Source organism: Bos indicus x Bos taurus, chromosome 1 (assembly GCF_003369695.1).
Source record: "Bos indicus x Bos taurus breed Angus x Brahman F1 hybrid chromosome 1, Bos_hybrid_MaternalHap_v2.0, whole genome shotgun sequence".
Lineage (NCBI taxonomy): Eukaryota > Metazoa > Chordata > Mammalia > Artiodactyla > Bovidae > Bos > Bos indicus x Bos taurus.
In genome coordinates this window covers 65,047,124-65,053,848 of record NC_040076.1, presented here as the reverse complement: position 1 = coordinate 65,053,848, position 6,725 = coordinate 65,047,124, and the positions used below count along the sequence as shown (strand labels likewise).

Sequence of the window (6,725 nt, the reverse complement as noted above, 5' to 3'; positions counted from 1 at the left end):
AAACCCAGTGCTGCAAAGTGCTAACATCATCAGGCAGGTTGCCTCTGCAGTGCAATCCGTAATTTCTGTGACTTCCAGAACCAAGAGGGCTGTTCTATAACTTTCTAAATTAAGCTTCTGCATTACTTTGGAAACTTAAAAAGCGTTCCTTCCCACAGACACTGCTCCCAAATTAAACACTTTGTGCTTGTGCAGCTGTTCAGATGTTAGTGAATTGAAGATGGAAAGGTTCTTAAGAAGGGAAGGGTGGTGGGTGCCTAGAAAGGAGAAGAAAGCACTGCAGGGGTGGTTTATTTTTTTATTTTTTTAGGGGACTGGATTGAAGAGCTGGGGATCAGGTAGCAGGGATTACATGAGTTGAAGATTATAATCAAGTGAGTACATAAAATGTTTTTTAAATTATTAGGTCTAGATAAGTATAGGTTAACGAGATGCATTTATCAAGTATTTCAAAGCATGATTTTAAGTGGAGAACTTGGTGAGTGGCTATTCCCTACCTCTAATCAGTAGGAGCCAGAAGGAATAAACACAAATTGCTAAGGTGGTATCTTAAGGTTATTGTGAGGCCCACTTCTAAAGACTGGACAACGGTTGAACTAGAATGGGTCACAGAGATTGTCTGGGCACTGTCCTCTGGAGGCCTTCACCAAAAGCAGCAGCCTGTGCTTCCCACAGTGCTGCGGTTGACATTTAGCACAGACGTGGGCATGACTTGCAGAAGCTGGTCTCCAGGTTCTCTTCTAGATTGGGAGAGAAAAGAATGTATGTAACATTAGAGGCTGTTAGTAGCAGCTGGAAAGAAATGAACAGCCAGAAGGCCCAGTTCCCTCTGGCCCACCCGCTCACAATATCCTGGAGCCCCTTCTAGCAAGCCACCCTTGTATTATTTGTTTCATAACTTGAGCCTAGATCTGTGCCTACAAGAATGTGGGCCATTTTGGCAAATGGTGTTCAGAGAACCCTCGCTCACAAAACTTGTCTGCAATGTTTGGACTGGCTACCAGGGCTCTCACGTTTCCACACATGCTGTCCCCACCTTATTGCTGGGTCTCTCCCAGACAGGCGGCAGTTATTTGGTGCTGATGTTAACTGCTCAGTCTGTTTCCAACAGACTCCTCTTGGAAACCATTTTCATAGGAGTCGGCTGAGTGGTAGTGGTTGGAAACAGGGGTTGCAGCTGAGTAGAGCAAAGAAGTAAAAAAAATTCACAGTTAGCCAGATAGTATCATCCACGCAGCTAAGGAAGTAAGAGCCCTAGCCTGCAGCAAACTGGGCCCCAGGGACCACAGACACAGAGAGAAGCACTGGACTCTGGCTGCCTGGCTCCCCCAGCGGTTCCAGGGCAGAGCCCTGAGGAGGCTGTCCTCTGATCTTGGCTCTGCCCCAGATTAGCTGTTGTCCCTGGGCCACTTAACCTCTCTGGGTCTCAATTTCATTATCTGCAAGAGGGAAACATTTGTGCAAGCACCTCTAAGATTCCAATAAACTATGTTCTGTCATTCCGTATGGACTTGTGTTTTGGTTTTAAACATTAATGATACCTTTTACCTGTATGATGCTTTATGATTTATAAAGAACTTTCACATACTTATCTCATTTGATCCTAACAGCCATGCTATGGGATAAGTAGGGCAGAAATGATTCTCCCTGTTTTTGAGACTGAGAAACTGAGGATCAAGGAGCTTAGATAATTGTTATCACACAAACAGTAGGTGAAAAGCCAGGACTCCAGCCCAGGTCTTTCAAGTTGAGCTTAATTCTTCATTTTTTGGAGGGGAGAGGGGGTTGTCCTATGTGCTTTTAAAATCGGGTAATTATGGATCATCTACTAGAAAAATGAATGGGATTTTTAGATGCTTAAACTCAACATGGGCTCCAGGTAAAGTCCTCCTACTCTCAACCGCCCTATGAACTCACAAATGTGTGAATGCCTTGCTTCTCTGACCAGACTGTATATTCCTTGGAGGTTCAGGCCATGTGTTTTCTCTTCCCTCCTATATTCCTTCAGTAAGCATCACAGAGCCAAGCACCTAGCAGGGGCTGTTGCATTGCCAGGAGAGGGAAAGCAAAGTAAGACTATGAAATACATAAGTGGGACAGATGTCTGTTTCCACATTTGACCACTTGTCCTACAAGAACTGTTATCCTTATACAAGTTCTGCCCAAGACAGTGTCGTGATTGCCATATTATTCCTTGAGTTCTGTAACACAGAACAGTGTCTCCTGAGAGCAGCAGCCATATCTTTCTCCTCAGCAGATTTTCCAGGCACAGGATGGGCTCATAGATTCAGAGACACGGCCTCAGTGATCTCATGCCCCAGGAACATGATGTAAGTAAAAGCGGCAGACTGGCTGCCTTAGGTGGGGGATGGAGGTGAATTACTGGGCGGTGGGGTGGGGTGGGTGGGGATGGGGGCTTCTCTGAGCTAAAGCTGAGAGTGAAAGGAGTGATGAGGCAAAAGTAGCCAGAGCATCTGAGGAACGCTGCCAAGGACATCTGGGTGCTGAAAGGAAGGAGTGCCTTCTGCCAGTGTAGGGGAATGGGAAGGCCAGGGGAATGAATCAGTAGGGCTGAGCCCACGGCCTGTGTGGGTTCTCTGATCACGTGGGCACACTTTACACCAAGCCTCAGTGCAATTTTGCTTCACATCGCTAGACGTCCACCCTCATCAGTGATGGGACTGCAAGGAGGGAACACTCAGTGAGAATCCAGAGGTGGGGACAATTGACTTGATAAACAGAGATGGCCCCAACTTAAGACCTTTGCCTCATTATTACCCTGACATCTCTTCATTATCCTATTTGCCAAATCCTTACTTTCCCAGATTTGGTGGAGAAAGAGAAGGATTCTGAGATTTGTAAGCAGGACCGCTCCCAGTAAATGAGATCATCCTATACCTTAGGGACCGACTCAGTTGAGCTCACTCACCAGAAGAATCTTAACTCCAGATGAAGGAGGTCTCTGTCTCTCCCCTTGTAGCTGCCTAGGACTTCACTAAGAGAACACTCCTAGGGTGATAGAATGTTAGAGATAACAGGCAGCCTAGAGGTTACATATTCATCCAACACCCTCACTTACAGATGAGGGAACTTAAGAGCATGGTGATGACATAAGTGTTCAAGTCACTCAGGAAGTTAATAAAAGAGCCTGGACTAGAACCTGGAAGTCTTGACCCAATACCAGCCTAGATGGTCTTTCTTATCTGACCCTGGCCCTTTGAGATGCCAAAAATCTCCAGCCAGGGGCAACTCTGAGCAACCAAGCAAGAAAGATCTGAATTTACAAAACTTCCTTGTGGAAGCACCTGTTCTTTAGGAGACTTTTTTTTTTTTCTTTCAAGCCATAGAAATCTATTTTTATTAAATAGATGTGTAACTTGGATTAAAGTAAGTAAATAAAATCAGTATGATGGCCTAATACACAGCATTCATATCAGTTTTGAGTTTCACAACAAGATCCAAGACAGGTGTCTTTTTGCATAAGAGTTCAAGAAAGTTCAAGGCTTCCTTTGTGGCTCAGCTGGTAAAAAATTCGCCTGCAATGCAGGAGACCTGGGTTCGATCCCTGAGTTGGGAAGATCCCCTGGAGAAGAGAAAGGCTACCCACTCCAGTATTCTGGCCTGGAGAATTCCATGGGGTTGTCCATGGGGTTGCAAAGAGTCGGACTCGACTGAGTGACTTTCACTTTTTCAAGAGAACAGTCAGTTTAGGAGATTGCTTATGTTACAGCCAGGACTGGGAACCCTGTCCCTGCCTCCCCCTAAAACTGCCATTCTAAAAGCCTTTCTAGTGGCCAAGGCTGCCCCTTCTGGCCAAACACAGCACCTGATCTCATCCTCTAATCAGACAGTCCTGGTGCCTCATGGTGGTGGGGGTGACACCCTGTCAGATGAAAGGTGGAAGCAGAGAGCCTTGCACAGACACTTCATAAATGTTCTACAGGCGAATAACCAAGGTTCCAACTCTTCTGCACTCCGTTTAGTTCCCCACTTCCAAAAGCATCCAGCAGACTTATGTCCAACCTGCAGATTAATCAAGTCAAATAAACAGATATTTATTGAGCTACAATTGGGAAGGCAGTCTACCAGGTGCCGAGCTCTATACAAAAACCAGCCTGAGTCCCTACCTTCAAAGGACTCACAGGCCAGTTCAGGTGACTAGGTGAAATTATATATGAATTATATCATAGGCAGCGATATAAGTGCTATGAAGCAACAAATGACCATACGCAAAATGATTGGAAGAGATACTTTGTGTATTGGTGTACAAGAGAAGAGAACACTGTGAACCACACAGGCCAGGGGAGTTCATGGAAAAGTAACAATCTGGTAAGGACTTTAAAGGATGGGAAGAATTTAGAGGAATTTGGAGAGAAGGGATGAGCATTTCAGAAACTGTAAGAAAAAGTACAAAAATAGAAAAACGCAAGTGTACTGAGGGTAGTGAGTAATAATAATCATAATAGTAGATGATGCTTATCACATATGAGACTCTTTTCTCAGCAACTAACATATATTGTCTTGCAATTCAAATTATTTCTACTATTAAGCCATTTTTACAGTTGAGGAAACTGGGGCATAGAGGGGTTTAAGTGACTCACCTGAGAATACAACCTCTAAGTGACTGAGCTGGCATTCCAGCCCAAAGGCTATATATCCAGCCACTGCTTTGTACAGCTCTCATTATGTCTAGAGGAGTTGATTTGTTGAAAAGGTATGTTGGGGAAAAACACAGAGGATCTTGATTTTGTGGGGAGCAGGGAACCATTAAAGCTTTCTAGATAGGGACGTGGATCTGGATTTAAGTTTTTAAATTGAGATATGCACAGGAAGGGGCTTCCCTGGTGGCTCAGATGGTCAAGAATCCGCCTGCAGTGCAAGAGACTCCAGTTTGATCCCTGGGTTAGGAAAATCCCCTGGAGAAGGGAATGGCAACCCACTCCAGTATTCTTGCCTGGAGAATTCCATGGACAGAGGACCCTGGTGAGCTACAGTCCATGGGATCGCAAAGAGTCAGACACAACTGGGTCACTAACACTTTCGCCTTCATACACAGGAAGAAAATCTTAAGGACATATTCATATAGGAAAAAGCACAGAGAAATATATTAACTCATACATTTAGATGAATATTAACTTATCCATTTCATAGAGTGTGTTGTCCAGAGTTACTTCTGGTGGCCTCTCAGATCTTGAACTACCAGACAATCAAATCCATGATTGATGGCACCAAGGGAACAACCAAAAGGTAAGAGACCCCCAAATCTACCCAGGCATGTGCTCAAAAGCTAGGGACAGAGATATGCTTGGAGGAGGGTGTATAAAGGGAAATAGGAGGCATCTGGGTCAGAGAACAAGTGAGAGGTCAGCAGAATGAGCTGGGACCACACGTGTATAATTCAGCAATACCTTAACCATGATTGGATCAAAGCTTCTGGAAGAAGAAAAAATACTGCCAGCTATCTTCCTGAATATTTTATAATAGGAGATAATTTCTTCAGTCTTTGTCTTCAATTTACAGGCTGAAATGGAAAATTCTTTTCATGCACAAAATGCTATTTCTCTCTCTCTTTTTAAAACTCAATTTTGCTAATATATTCTATCAAAGACTGTAAAGCTGAACTTGCTCTCATGACCATCCCCTATAATGAACATGGGACAGATGAAGTAATAAGACCTCTAAAAGGGTGGGAATTGAAATGAAAGCATCTTTTCTTTTTTTCCTCCAGGAACTGATGTACAAAGGAGCCTGCTCAATCCAATGAAGTAAAAACATTAGGTAATTTTCATCCTGAGCAAAGATTAGATAATTATCTTGGATGGGACTTTGGGAACAGTCACGGGAGATAAGGCATCATCCTGTTGAGATGGTCTTTAGGGAATATCTGGTTTGTATGAGTGTTGTTTGGCCCCTGAGTCACAAAGCAGAGGTTGAAGAGTTGTCCTTGGTCTGGGCTGCAGGCAAAGTTATGTACTTACCCTTGTATTCAGTATAAGCATTGTTGCAATTTATGGCCACGCCTTCATGACCCCACTTTTGGAAGTGGGCTCCAAGTCTGAGTTCCAAGCAGCTGTTTCATGTCCACCCACAGGAAAGCAGCACATACATGGTGTGGGGGTGGTTTGAGGAATGGTTTGTGAATGCCCAAATCTTGTTCTCTTGAACATGTATTTTTTGTTTGAAGAATGAGTTGATTCATTTATGATCAAGTGAGGGCAAAAAAAACACTCTACGTAAGAAAATCAAATGTTGTGTAGCATACCCTCTTCAATCAAGTGGCATTGAGAAACCGCGGCTGTTAGTCTCTTCTACATTTGCTTTCTCCTCAGCTGCTACTTTTGAGAAGACTTAAGCTGATGCCTTGCTGCTGCTGCTGCTGCTGCTGCTGCTGCTGCTAAGTCACTTCAGTCGTGTCCAACTCTGTGCGACCCCGTAGACAGCTGCCCACCAGGCTCTCCCGTCCCTGGGATTCTCCAGGCAAGAACACTGGAGTGGGTTGCCATTTCCTTCTCCAATGCATGAAAGTGAAAAGTGAAAGTGAAGTCACTCAGTCGTGTCCGACCTTCAGCGACCCCATGGACTGCAGCCTTCCAGGCTCCTCCGTCCATGGGATTTTCCAGGCAAGAGTACTGGAGTGGGGTGCCATTGCCTTCTCCAAAGCTCATGCCTTACATTGAGTCATTTCTGGATGAGGCTGTCATATGTCACATTCCTAGACCCACATT

The 6,725-nt window shown here is 44.5% G+C and overlaps 1 long non-coding RNA gene across 1 annotated transcript; it reads left to right on the top strand.

The window, feature by feature from the left end:
* Positions 1–2,115: 2,115 nt before the first annotated feature.
* Positions 2,116–6,416, top strand: LOC113898790. Its single transcript, XR_003512741.1, has 4 exons — positions 2,116–2,330; positions 5,152–5,247; positions 5,729–5,778; positions 6,330–6,416. It is a non-coding gene; the product is annotated as an uncharacterized LOC113898790 (long non-coding RNA).
* Positions 6,417–6,725: the final 309 nt, after the last annotated feature.